The following is a 15,274-nucleotide window of genomic DNA, read 5'->3' on the forward strand; positions in this document are numbered from 1 at the left end:
TGTCCCTTCTAATTTTATTACTTGATCTTTGTGTAAACTACCCGATATGGCCCCACTTACTAAGACAATGTCATGTCTCCTAAACATTCCAAAATCAAAATCTATAATATAAAATTTGTAATTCCTATCCATATTGTAAAAAGTTGTAGTAAAAATATCAAGAAGTCAGTCAAAATTACAAGTTAGTTTTATGAGTTTTACCTGTAAAAGATAAAATTTATTAGCTTAAATTAATATTAGTGTAGTTTGTATGTTTCATATGAGCATTAAGTTAATATAAGATAAGTATTTAGAATTGTTTCCTTGGAACTGGAGGTGACACTAAAATCATATCCATTTTTATTATTATAGGATATATTTTGCAACACATAAAAATTTAATTTATAATAATTAAAAGAATATACATAAAAATAACCCACCACAGTGGAGGTCGCGGTACAGTGGTGACGTGGCATAGTTGGATCAAGTATAATGATATCTGACAGTCATTAAAATCACTATAAAAAAAACGCTTCGATGCAAATCTTTAGATAGTGTTTAATTTTAAAAAATTGGTCGATTTTTCCAAAAGATACATGATCTGCTAGTTCCTTATTAATATCCTGATTAAGAAAAGTATGTCGAATGAAAAAGGGATTATTAAAAAATACTATTCCTAATAAAAAAATTGTGTTGATCCATACACTTTTCAATAAGTTATAGCATTATAAAGTTAAAAATATAAAATATAAAATCGAGAGTTTTCACACAAAAATAGCATTCGGTATCCATTGTCACCATGAAGATAATATAAAGTCCGAAATTTTTTTTTTCCATGATAAAGTATATTACATTAGCTTTAATTTAATATATATATATGTGTCAGACTTTCCGGAACACTTTCAAAATTTAAGTTGAAAAAATTAATTTTTTGTGAAAGGTTTGAAAATTAATAGTGTAGTTTGTATGTTTCATATGAGTATTAAGTTAATATAAGATAAGTATTTAGAATTGTTTCCTTGGAACTGGAGGTGGCACTAAAATCATATCCATTATTATTATTATAGGATATATTTTGCAACACATAAAAATTATGACCAGTGATAATATTGTCAGCCATGATAGATATATTATATCCCCAAGAAATTCATCTATAAAAGGTTGTGATATTTGTTTTAAAATGATGTCATTAAAGTACTTCTCTGGATTTGGTATTTGTTTTGTAATATGAAAATTTGGTATTTTATTTATCCAGTCTCTGTCTAAAATTTCTGTTAAGTTGGCAAAATATTTTTTCCCTCTGTTCCTCATGCTGTATTTTAAGTCCATGATATCGGAATTACACGTCTAATTAATAATTTACCTACATTATTTATTTCGCATGGGTACAATTTGGGTATAAGTATTTCATCATTTTTTAATAATTCTTGATTACATGGTAAGGTTAGTTTTATTAGACCAGGGTAGTTGTAATTTAGTGTTAAGTTAGTTAGAGTAATGTTATTAGTGTTAAATGGTCGAATTTTTAAAATTGAGAGAGGATTAGTTATTGCAAATGTATTTATTCCTATTTGTTTAATTATTACAGATTCGACTTCTTGTTGATTAACACACTGGGAATAACAATATTTATTAAGTTTATTAAGCGAAAAATTTTTGAAAATAGCTTCTACGCATTTTGGTGTTAAAGTAATNTAAATTTTTGAAAATAGCTTCTACGTATTTTGGTGTTAAAGTAATATCAGTTGAAAATTTTGGAATGAAACAAAGTACTGTTACGGGCGGATCGCAGTCTCTTAAGGATAGGCCTGATATCAAACGGTGTTCGTAGTTAACTGAATTGACTGCGATATAAGTTTTTTCTGAATAGATGAGACATATAGAATCGTTAAATTTGAAATGAGCAGGTATATATTGGAATAATTTCCAATCTACAAAGCTCTCTTGTATAGGAATTTGTATTTTTACTAATATTTGATTTTCTGAAAATTGACATTCTGTAATAGGTAAATTGTAATAAACTGATAAGTTACTTATAGGAATTACTAACGCATAACCATCTTTTTTAATAACTTTTTCGAGTTTTATGAGATCAGTATAAAGGATTTCAGAGTTGATTATTCTAGGTGGAATTTTGTGTAATTTACAGTGCAGATGAGTGCTTGAGTCCCTTTCGTTGTTAGTTAAACTTAGTAAGGCTATTAATATATCATGGACAACCTCCTGAATACCTAAAAATTTATTTTCAGTTTTGGTGGTTTCTATTAAGTTGTTATTATTGCTTTCATGTTTAATCAATTCCTTAAACGAATCTCTTAACATATCAAGTTTTGAATTAGTACTCTTTGCGTAAGAATTTAGTTCTGAAGTTATGTTTGTTAAGTCAGAATGGTCGGAGATAAACGCGTCTTTAAATGTATTAATTTGTTCTTTTAGTGCTAATTCATTAGTATAAAATTGTTTAAGTTGTTTGTCAGTAGCCACATTACAACAAAAGTGAAAGAAATTTCCAAAAACTTGTATACCTCTTTTTTTTCTTTTGTTAATATTATTAGTAATTTTATTAAATTTTTCAAAAATGTCTAAACTGTTTTCCTTAATGTTTTTGCCTACTAGTTTTAATATTTTTAGAGACTTGTCCATAATATGACAGTAATTAGAATCTTTACTTTCACAATATTTTTCGATTAAATAATTATTTTGTTCATTTTCATTCGTTTTACTTATCTTTTGGATATAAATTAAAGGAATACTTTTGTCGTATAAAATTGTATCTGGTATTTCATCGAAAAAGGCGCCAGAAGAAATAGTTACAGCAAGATTTGCTTCAAGTGATTTTTGAATTTTGATTATTAGTAATATAATTGCAAACAGGAATTTCATCTAAAAGATAAAAATAGAATAACAATGTGCCCCTATAGTTTTTTTTTTAAAAATCGGCCATTTCCTATTTTATTTACTGCTATATTATTATTATACATTATAATTAAATTTTTTTTATGAATTAAATCGAACTTCAAATATTTACAATGAGGTATAAATGCTTATAATTAATTTTTTATTCTTTGTTATCTGTATCGCGTTCATGGCAAGGTTTGAGTCTTAGTACATGTACTGTGTCAATGACTTCTTTACCATTTAGAATTAAAGCTACTTTATAATTTACATCAGATTTCTTTTCTATTATTTTAAAAGGTCCCCTGTATTTATAAGCTAATTTTTTTGAATTACCTGGTGTTTGAAAACTAAACTTGACAAAGACTTTTTGTCTAGGTAAATAATTTACAGTTTTATGAGTCTTATCGTAGTATTGTTTTTGTTTGTTTTGCTCTATTTCTACTAATTTAGGAATTTCATCTCTTATAGATTGTAACTGTTTCAAGGACTCTAACCTGTTAAAGTTCAATTCTTCGGGCCAAATTTTATTATCTAACGGCTGAGTAGCTTCTACTCCAAACATAAGATAATATGGTGAATATCCTAACCTAGAGTGTGGACAAGTGTTATACGCGAACACTACCATTTTATAATATAATGCCCAATTCTTTTGGTCGTTATTTACATAGTGCGTTAAACTATTGCATATTATTTTATTCATCAACTCTGTACTCCCATTACTTTGGGGGTGGTATGCTGAACTAAAACTTTGTTTTATTCCTAGTTTCTCACACACTAATTCTACTTCCTTATTCCTAAATGGAGTCCCTCTGTCGCTAACAAAAATGGAGGGGGTACCATAAGATGTTATTATATCCATTAAAAAGTCTATTGTGGCTGCTCCATCGGCATTAACTACTGCCTTTGCAAAAGCCATTTTTGTCGAATTGCAAGTCGCTACGATCAAATATTTTTTCCCTTTTGATATAGGTAACGGACCTAGATAATCGAAGCAAAGACGAAAAATTGATTTTGTTGATTCTAACTGAATAGGTTGTAATAGTCCGGGTTTTTTACCTGTAGGGTTTTTAATAAGCTGACAAGACATACAAGATTTAATGAATTTAGTTGTGTCCTGTATCATAGTCGGCCAGTAATATTTGGTTTTTAATCGGAGTAAGGTTTTACTAATGCCGAAATGTCCGGAAAGAACTGACTCGTGATACGATTTTAATACAACATTAACTAAAGTTGTTGGTATTCCTAATAAATTCTTTATTCCTTTGGTTGACCACTCTTTGAAAAATAATAATTCATTTTTAAAACAATATTTTCTAGATTTTCTTTTGTATTTTGAGTCATTTTCCCCTTTAATTGCTGAAATTATTCCCCCACAAAATTCATCTTTTAATTGTTCCTCTTTAATTAAGTCAAGATTTAAAGTGTCAAAGTTAATGTTGTCATTATTATCGTTTTCTAGAATATCAGTGATTTTTAAAGTGTCTATCGGGTAACGCGATAAACAATCTGCTGCTTTATTCCAAGATCCCGGTTTGTGTTTAATTNATATTCCAAGATCCCGGTATGTGTTTAATTTCTAAATTGAATTCAAGTAGTTTAAATATAAACTTTGTAACTCTTGTTGAAGGATTTTTCATTGTTTTGTAAAATTTAAGGCTGGAGTGGTCACTATAAACTACGGGTTTCCTACCTACGAGAAATTCTCTAAAATAGTTTAAAGCAAAAACTACAGCTGACATTTCGAGTTCGGTTGTTAAGAAATTTTTCTCGCCACCTTTGAGTTTGCGGGATGCGATAGCTATTGGGTGCCTTTTACCATCAGGACCTTCTTGTTCTAATATCCCCGAGAGCCCCTCTAAAGATGCGTCTGTCGTTACAAACACAGGATAATCATCGTTAAAATGAGCTAGTATTGGTGTTGTAATTATAGCTTGTTTTAAAATATCAAAAGCCTCCTGGTGGTTATCCTCCCAAACAAATGTGTTTATCTATTTTTGTTAAGTCCGTTAATGGACTGGCAATTTTTGCGAAGTTTTTAATAAATTTCATGTAATAGCTCGTTAAACCGACAAAAGCTCTGACATCTTTTGTTTTATGTGGTACTGGAAATTTTTTTATTGCTTCAATATTTTTCTCTAATGGCGTAATACCTCTTTCAGAAATTTTGTGTTCTAATAACTCTATTTCTGAACTAAAAAATGAACATTTATTTGTTTTAAGTTTAAAGTTTGCCTCGTCAAGCCTAACAAAAACTTGTTCTAATCTTAACAAAGCTTCTTCAAAATCCCCACCAAAACAACATATATCATCTAAGTAGTCCATTATTGTTCTATAAAGGTAATCACTAAAAACATTATTTATTATTCTTTGAAAAATTGGGCCTGAATTTTTAAAACCTTGGGGAATTCTTTTGAATTGATAAAGTCCGAAATCTGTAATAAAACCAGTTTTGTACCTGTCTTCTTCTTTTATAGGACACTGAAAATAANTTCTTTTATTGGACACTGAAAATAATTTTGTGTTAAGTCAAAGTTATAAAAATATTTAGCTCCCTCAAAACTCCTAAAAAGATCTTGTGACCTTGGAATTGGGTATTTATCACTAATAGCTTGTTCATTTAATTTCCTATAGTCTACTAGAAATCTATACTCTCCCGTATTTCCTTTTGGTGTTAAAAATACTGCCGCCGCGTAATTACTTCTGCTCGGCTCAATAATATCAGATTTTATCATTTCGTCAATTATAGTTTTTAATTTTTCTCGTTGAGAAGGGGACACACGATATGGCGGTTGAAAAATTGGTTTGTCTGATTTTAACCTTATTTCGCACGGTTCAACATTAGCGCAGCCTATTTTAAGTGGATCTGATGTAAATAAATGTTTAAAACGCGTAATTAATTTTTTTGCTTGTTCACGCTGAAAACGATTTAAATGGTTAGATATTTTAATAACTGTACCCTGATCGTCTCTCACGTCGTCGTCTAAACCGATACCGTTTGTATTTAAAATGTTATAATTCTTAAATGCTGATGTAGCTTCTGTTTCGTTCGCGAGTAATTCTCCCATAATATAACCTTCATGTATAGTACTATGTCGATTTGAAAAATTGTAAACAGTGACCTCATTCACTTTTTGTAATATTTTAGTTTCTAGTGTCAAGCCTTTCTGCCTACCTAAGCGTTCCGGTGGTTTTATAACAGCCAAATCTGTTTTATTTTCTCGCGTCACATTAATCTTTACTTGCCTTCTGGTTTTAGGTGCTATTGTTACATTATGAGAAGAAATTAGTTTGTTTGTACACTTTTCCTTAAGGTTAAGACTAGCTATACATTCTGAATTTTTATTTTCATTAATATTACAAGTTTTATTGTAATTATATCAAATTTCGTCCATATTAACTGAATTATTTTGTTTACTAAATTCTATTTCTTTAGTTTTAAAATTAATAATTAATTGATTGTCAATATTAAAATCGTTACCCAATAATAATTTACAATTAAGCCCTACAATTACATATGCATTANCACCCTATTCCACCCTGAAGATAAAATAAAGTCCGACATTTTTTTTTTGCATAATAAAGAATATTACATTAGCTTTAATTTAAGATATATATAAAAGTGTCAGACCTGCCGGAACATTTTCAAAAGTTAAGTTGAAAAAGGAATTATATTGATATGTTCATTGTTGAAAAAGTTATGGCACTTTTAAGTAAAAAAAATTGAAAAAATTTCGAAAATTAGCGATTTTTAAATTTGTAATTTTTTTGGAGGTTTCCCCCATTTACGGGGAACGAGGGAATTTTTTTCAATTTTTGAGGGTAATGTCTTCGACTAGATACGATTTGTGATCTTTTGACGTATCATTGAAAGAAATCCGTTCGGTGAGAGCTGAGAAAAAGTGGTAACAGACACAAAAAAAAAAAAAAAAAAAAATAAACACATCTTAGTAAAACCAATACCTTTTCAGCTTCGCATCGAAGCTAAAAATTGAAATAAGTTTAACTTTATATTGTATGTCAATTAGATTTATTTAATATTCATAAAAATCAGTGTTCTCTAGTTATAAGGTATATTAAAATAAATTAACATACAATACCAAGAATTTTAACCCAAAAATAGCATATTTTTGAATATAATAACCATATCTCGAAATTTTTTTATTCATAGTAAAATATATTACATAAGATTTAATTTAAAGTATATATAATAGTGTCAATATTTTCAGAATATTTAAAAAAATTAATTGAAAAAATTTAACTTGTGTGCAGAAATTGTTATTTTGAATCCCTCCTGTGGGCAGATCAAGAATCAAATTTTCAAAAAATTTCTATGAAATGAAAGAAAAATATCACAGGTTTCAATTAAAAAAAGAATTATTTTAAATTGTTCATTTTTCAAAAAGTTATGGTTGTGTTAAGTATTAAAATATTTTATGTTATACAGTGATTTTTACATAGAAATGACATATTTTGTTAAATTTAACGGCAATTTTCACATAGAAGAAAAGTTATCAGATCAAATTTTTGTTTTTGAACTTATAGTATTTTTCATAAAATTTTATTTCTCATACATTTAAAGGTCGCAGTATTTCCGGAACATTTTCAAAAGGTAAGTTGAAAAAGTTTTACTTTTTACTCGTATTTTTAAAAATTTAAAACCCCCCCCCCTTGTATAAAGGAAAATGGTATGAATTTAAAAATTTCTATTTTTTGGAGGATTTTCACCATTAACGGGGTATGAGGACAAAATTTTCAAATTTTAGTGTAGTATTGGTTCTACTAGATCGATTTGTGATCTTTTGACGTATCGTGAGAAAAATCGTTCAAGTGAGAGTTGAGAAAAAGTAGTGAAAGATACAAAAAAATATATATGGTAAAATTAATACCTTCTCAGCTTTGCATCGAACCTAGTAATATTTAACTCATAAATCCTTAAAAAAATTACTAAAAATTCGCGAATATAATATATAATAATAATAATAATATCAAATAAATACGAAGATAACTGTAGACTTATAATTAATTAAAGCTAAGAAAAATATATTCGCGCCTATAAAAATGTATAAAAAATTTACAATATGTGCATAAGACACAGCACAAAAAAATCAGTACCGGAAGTTTCAGAGGAAAAAAAATGAACGAATATTTATCACTAAGGTGACAAAGCAGGTGGTGAGCAATGCAAATGACGTTCGAGATAGGAAAGGAACGGGGAGAGTATTTACACAAATGCCGTCCACGAACCGGTCCGAAGTAGCACACAACTGACTATCTCGCATGCGCACAAACAAAGTGCAACATCTTATCTAATGATTATGTAGGTGATAAATGTCATCGCAGCACGTATTCAGCTCAACCAAAATACAATATAAACTTACAAATGTACAAAAAAATGAAGATGCACCTTTTTGTATACGTTACAAATTATGCACAAATTGTACACAAGGAAAGTTTAAAATACATTTTTTTTATGGTAGGTTGGGAGACCACAACCACCAATTGTTTCAGTACTATAAAAAACGTACAAAATTAAAAGAAATATTCTATTCAATGAATTATAGAAGTTTTAAGTAAAATAAAAAATAGTTTTGAAAAAAAATTAGAGAACTAGTCCTTTAACTGCCCTGTTTTAATACGTAAATGAAGTTTAAAATATGTTATTAAAAACACTATAAAATGAGCATTTGTATAACAATTTATATTATAAGATTTATGAGATCGGTATAAGAACCGATCTAAATAACGAAACCAACAGTTACACGTGACAGTTTATTACAGAGATAATAATTAGTTCTCATTACATTCTAACGAATGACTTAAATCTACTGTTACCTATCACAACCTAACAACAATGATAATATATTTAGTATGACTGGCCAGTGTAGCCACCTTACAATATATTTTTCTGAATTTTGCGATTTTCAAACAAAAATAGTCCTTGTTTCTCTTACTATATATCCGCTTTTAGTACAAAGACAAGTTCTGATGAGAAATTTTTTTTCTAAATACTTTATTTAATATTACATAAGGTATAATTTAATATACATAATGATTATTTTATAATTACCATAGTAAATCATTTATAGGCTATCGTAATAGATTACTGTCGCCACGTTGGCAGCAATAATGCCGATTGCAAAGCCACCGGTATTATAAAACCAAATTACGAATTTTACTTGACATCAAAATCTGTAATGTGTTAAACGAAAACGGTTATTCTGATAAAAAAAATTGTAATAGCAAAGTTATTTGTAATTTTTTTTCTATTATAAATTAAAGTTTAAATTAGAGATTCCTATTTTAGAAAATTATAAATAAGGATTTATATCCATAATTGGCATAGAAATAAAATTTAACTACATTTATAATATGTATGATTGTAGTTTTTTGATATGATATTTTTTCTTTTTACAAAAATGTAATATTTTGTTTCTGAGAAATTGAGTGTCTTAATACTTTTGAACATTCTGTATATAAATAATAAATGTATTTACTAAACTTATAGCTAAATTTCACTTTTTTATTAAAAGTAGTATTTCATAAGTGATATCCAAATTCAAAAAATAATTTATTTTAGTGTAAAATGTCAAAAATCAAAGCATAAAGGGGGATTCCTATTCTGATGTCCCAAAAATTGGATAGATTAAAAAAATAATACTAAATTTAAATTTATTTCAAATGACCTTGAAAACATATTTGCAAATGTTGTTTGAAAATGAAAGGATGTCCACTATTAAGAATTTATTCAAATACAAAATTGAAACTGAAAATATCAAAATTGGTTGTTTTGACTATTGTATTTTTTTGCCATATTTTACTTTATTGTAGTTATTGTGGGGAATTGTTTGCAAACATTACGTTTATAACTTTAACTAAATACGACACGTGATATTTTAACATGTCATTGTGCAATATGGATTGAGTAAAGCAAAGTAGCTATATGAATAAAATAAATAAACATAATAGAAAAAATCTATTAACTTTTCAGTTATGTATCATGACTAAAAATAAAAAATTTTAAACCCATTAAAAAACAAAATTATATTTTTCACATCTATTATGATGATTTCTTAAATAGTATGTTTACAAGAATCAGTCATCAGAAGAAACTGTCTTCTATCCAACGACTTGATAAAGAGAATAAAACGTGTAACTCTATACATTGATATTTTACTTTTTTGAAAGATATATACTTAAAAATTATATCTAAGCCAATGATGGACGTAATGGATATTATGTTTGTCTTGCACTAGAAACCAAACACCATCAATGACAAAATCACAAGAAAAAATTTGTTGGCACCCTGGACACCTTAACCCGGGACCCCGTTCTTCGAAACATACGTTTCTTATCATTAGGCCAGGCCCTTATACTTACAAATTTCAAGCATTTTTAAATAATAAATGAAATAAACAATATAATTTGGAAAAATGGTGTTTTAAAGAATTTTTATGTTAGCAGTACAATAAAGGTGTTTTTTTCCTTATTCTTCAATAATTTAAAAAAAAAGTGCATAGTTTTGATATGAAGTCGATGATAATGTATGTTTAAACATAAAAAATATGACATTAGGTTTTGTCACGAAGTATGAAATATGTTCTATACCTTTCAATTAAAACATATCTACATACTGAAACGCTTACTGTTTGTATTATTAATACTCTTTTCGCCAAATTATATTACTAACTGAAGAACATAAATTATTTATTATTTAGATAAATTAATTAAATTATATTCATTCAAATTGAAAATTTACTAGGTTTGAAGCAAAATCAGTTAAAAATGAGTCCTTAAATAAACAAATAAATTGTAATTTTTGACATTTAATCTAAATCGATCCCATTAAAATGAGAAGCTTAGAAAACTCAAAATGTAACTTTGATTGAATGTAAACAATGAAGCATTAATTAAAGTTGATCAATATTCAATTAATATATAGTTAGTGATAACTCTTACTTAAAACAGAATTGTATTTGTTTACAATTATTACGGCATTGTTTTGATAATACGGTTATTATAACCAGACAACGAATATCTGTCTTTTTTAACGACTTGATAAAGTGTATAAGTTGATACGATTTAAATATTAAAAACACGAGAATGGAACCAACTGAAACTCAAAAAAATATTCTTTATTTTGCAATTAAAACATACTATTATAATATAAAGCTTATAGTTCGTATCAGTAATACACCTCATGTCATATATTATTAAGGAAATTAAACACATTATTGTACAAACAGATTTCTTTTACTCTTCAAAACTAAATGATTATCAATTATTACTAATAAGATATTAAATATAACTGTGGTTTCTTGATAATTTAGACTCCTATATCAATTAAAAATAATTTTAATTAAGCAAACAAATAGCACGTTATAATAGTTAAAGTTAATCTACATCAATCGCCTTAAATCTAGTGCTTAGGCAACACAATATGTCACATTAATAGTTTTTAAACAATATAATAAACTTATATAAAATAATAATATTAGAGGTAAGTGGGACAAGTTGATCTCCTCAAGTTTGAGTTAATTCTCTAAAGAAAATAATGGTCATATTATCTTAGAATTTGGTAGAAATACTCTTTGATATATTGAGAACAAATTGTCATAAACTTATTGTTAAATATTAACAGATTAAGTAATTAGATAAATTTAATTTGTCGTCTAGTCCCACTCTGGAGTTGTTTAAAAGAATATATCATAACAAAATTTAATATATAAGCGTGAATGACGCAATACAGAGCTACGATTAAAAAAAAGCTTTTACTTAGGGACACATTTTTGTTGCTTTAATTTATTTAAGTATAATAAAAAATTAAAAAATCATTAAAATGAATTATATTTGAAATGATAAATAATTTTAAGTTTAAATACTTGCAATAAAATAAAAATTTTGATAAGATTCACAAGAACGCTTTGCAGTTTTGTTGAACAGTTATTAGAGTAATTGTTTTAATTAAGTTTCCACTTATTATTTCCTTGAAAAACTTGAACAAAAATTGATTAATGACTGTGTCATTCCACTAAATATGTGATTGTTTCGAACGTTTATTTTCTAGGTAATGCCATCTAAAATAATAATTATATTAGATAATACTTATTGAACATTAAAAATAATCTCCGTCAAGTAAAATATGTATATAAATTCATGAATAAGAGGAATATGTATAGTTTTAAAATGTTTTTGTTTAATTTAATATTCATACAGCATAAAATATCACATAAAAGCAGTGGCGTATTTAAGGAGAAGTCAAATGTAATTTTACCACATCATTTATTTTGCGCCTTTTTTTAATAATCTCATATGACACAAAAATAGAATACAAGATTAGCCAAGAAAAGTAAAGAGAAAAGTGTTTTTAAAGTGTACCAGAAAGTTAGAAGACTATATTTAAAAGGAAAGTTTGTTTTATGCATTCAAAAAATTGATAAAATTTGTGCATCATTTGGAAATGTAGTCACATTATTGAAATATCTATAAAATGATTATTGAAGTAAAACAAATAAAATAGTAAATTTGTTATTTCAAATTTTCTTTCAAGAAGTATTTATTTAAAATTAACGATTTGACTTGCACGTTATCGACACTAAAAATATATAATATGTTTAGAATGTAGGTTTCAACTTATACTTTTAATCAAATTATAGCTAAAGCTACAATCGTGAATGGAGAACCTGCAAATTATAAAGTGAAGAAAAAAATTAATTTATATGTTTTTAGGATATTCGATTTTTATATGTTCCAAGAACATACTAGAATTTCTTATATGTTTACATTATTTTGTGTCTGCCGCTTTTAGAATTATGTAGACACTTTATAACTAATTAACTTCTATTATTTTGTCTTATAGTTATAATGTATTTTAGTATATTACTTACAAATAAATGAAAAAAGCTGGTATGAGCAGTACAAAACTAAATATAAAAAAAAAACAGGAAACATTTCTAATGTTAGATTGTAAATAGCATTGTATAATGGCTTATAAATTACAGGTATTAATGTTTGTAAGATTGCTAGAATTGAACAAATTTGACCTAAATTAACAATAATAGCAATTATAGTGATCTTCAAAGTCATACTTTTAATAAAATACCCATTTCATGTCGAGGAACAACTTTTGATGATATAAAACGTAAATAATATATGACGAGGAAAATAAGATTTCAATTACAGCACCTAAAAATATAAAAATGTTTGCTAATTATTGCTATTTTACTATATCTATTATTTAACTGACCAAAATAAAAAATTGAGCATGATAAAGCAAATGCATAAACAAAACCAGAAAAAATTTTACTTGTTACTGCAATTAACCCAATCATTAAATCCGTCTACATAAAACAATTCCAAGACATATTCCCATACCTATAAATTATGTAAAAATAATTAAAACTACTCAGTGTTATCAATTAATAGGCATGATTGCGTACCAGTTGTCATCATTATAAATAAAACTATTGAAAATATACTATAATCTATCTCATTCCAATCAAATTTTAATTAGGTGAACATGTATTCAACTGAACCTTGTCCTAGTGTATTGAAGAAAATTTATTTGATAAGAATATTTAAAATAGCAATAATAGTACATCTTGAGTTATGATATAAATAATAGTATCTATGATAGGATTTAACCATGGCAAAGTCATTTTTTACAACTTTAAAAAATAATAGAGTACCTGGGTTTTGCTTAGATTACCCAATTTTTTTATATAATATTCCATTGAATAAGAATTTTATAAACTTATCATTTTTTTATAGTAGATTAATTAATTTAATTTGAGAGAGGACATATTTTATGGAACTTAATACATCTTATTACAAAAATTTATGAAAGTTATTTAATTAAACTTGAGATAAAATGCGCATTTTTTTCCACTGAATTTAAATTGTAAGATATGATAGTTATACACATTTTATATTTTTTAAAGCTAGACAAACTATAAATAAATACAAATTAGTTACTAACAGATAAGAGTCCAATTAGTATTGAGTAAGTTTTAAGGAGCAAATAAATAAATGTTTAATCAGATATTTTGTATTTAAAATAAAAAATAATGACAACATTTATTAAATTTAGTAATTTTGGAATTCAATAGCATAAAATTGTAATAAAAATATCAGTATTATGCCTTGTTGAAACACTAATACTAGGATTATCATCGTTTTTAGAATGAAAAAGCCTTAAGGCAAAATAGATTACTTAAAAATAAAATTACTGTTGCGGCATAGTTGAAATGTCGTTAGCTAGTCAGACGTGCACGGTGGCTAATACCGAATAAAATGAAGTTGTCAATTTTATTATGTTGTTGGTATAGCCACTATACCATAGTGTATATGAAGTGATCAAAATACACCAAAGTTTTAAGTAAAATTTAGAATTTTTATCTCGTTAATCATAGAAACTTATAAAGTTATATTGTGAAATAATTGTGTAGTTTTCGTGCGATTGTTTATCAATTTTTATTATTGTTACAAATTGATTTAATTGAGTACATAATTATATGCTAAGGAGATAACTATTGTACAAATTAACCAAAGTTATTTTTAATTATTTTTGGTATAGCTTTATTAAATTAAATTTGTAAATTTATGATACTTGTGTGATTTTACAGTGTACTGTAATTTTATATCGCTATAAAGAAAATATTTAGTATTTATGAATTTTATTGAAGTTTAACGAAAATACATTAAATATGAAATAAGATTTAATATAATATTACACCAAATTAATAAATTACTATAATTGGTATTGAAACGACTTACGTCGCAAAAATGTGGTCGACACTGGTTAGAGACCCGTGGGCCGTTTATTAACGAACAACAGGTTATTTTAACAAAAAAAATAAAACAAACCGAAAAGATGAACACAATAATAATAATCTTCGCATAATATCTTGGCACTTATGCTGGCGTCGACAACGCGATGTCCGGTGTGATCCTCAGGCGACAAAAGGTTAGCAGCGTTGATGGCGACGGTGCGCGGGTGCGGATTGGTTCGTCGGCATTGTCACTTTCACAAAGGGAAGAAGACTTCCGTATCATTTGCGGTGGGTCGTCGTCGGCCGTGCGACACTTGCTGGACTTTGCACCGTAGCGTATGACACGCGGTGTTGGTCAGTCAAAACTCATAGTAGGGCGACGGCTGATAAAGAAGACACGAGTCGCGGGGCATTCTGTATAATGAAGCGACGCGGGCCGTGTCAGTATAAATCTCATATACACTTGATACCACTTATATTTATAAGTGTTTTAATTTATACTATTTATACAACCCACTTGAGTACAAAATGGTCAACCTTCAGTGACAATTATAAATCATAAGATATCTTTAAGGATTTATACGTCGTCAAAAATATAAATAAACAAATAAATATATTCAACATTAGCA

The 15,274-nt window shown here is 27.1% G+C and overlaps 1 protein-coding gene across 1 annotated transcript in view; it reads right to left on the reverse strand.

Annotated features, from left to right (window-relative positions):
- The window catches only part of LOC126896372 (cytochrome P450 4C1-like), a 156,227-nt gene that overhangs the window by 90,404 nt on the left and 50,549 nt on the right, over window positions 1-15,274 (reverse strand). The window lies entirely within an intron of this gene.

Source organism: Daktulosphaira vitifoliae, unplaced genomic scaffold (assembly GCF_025091365.1).
Source record: "Daktulosphaira vitifoliae isolate Bord-2020 unplaced genomic scaffold, ASM2509136v1 Scaffold_1, whole genome shotgun sequence".
NCBI lineage: Eukaryota > Metazoa > Arthropoda > Insecta > Hemiptera > Phylloxeridae > Daktulosphaira > Daktulosphaira vitifoliae.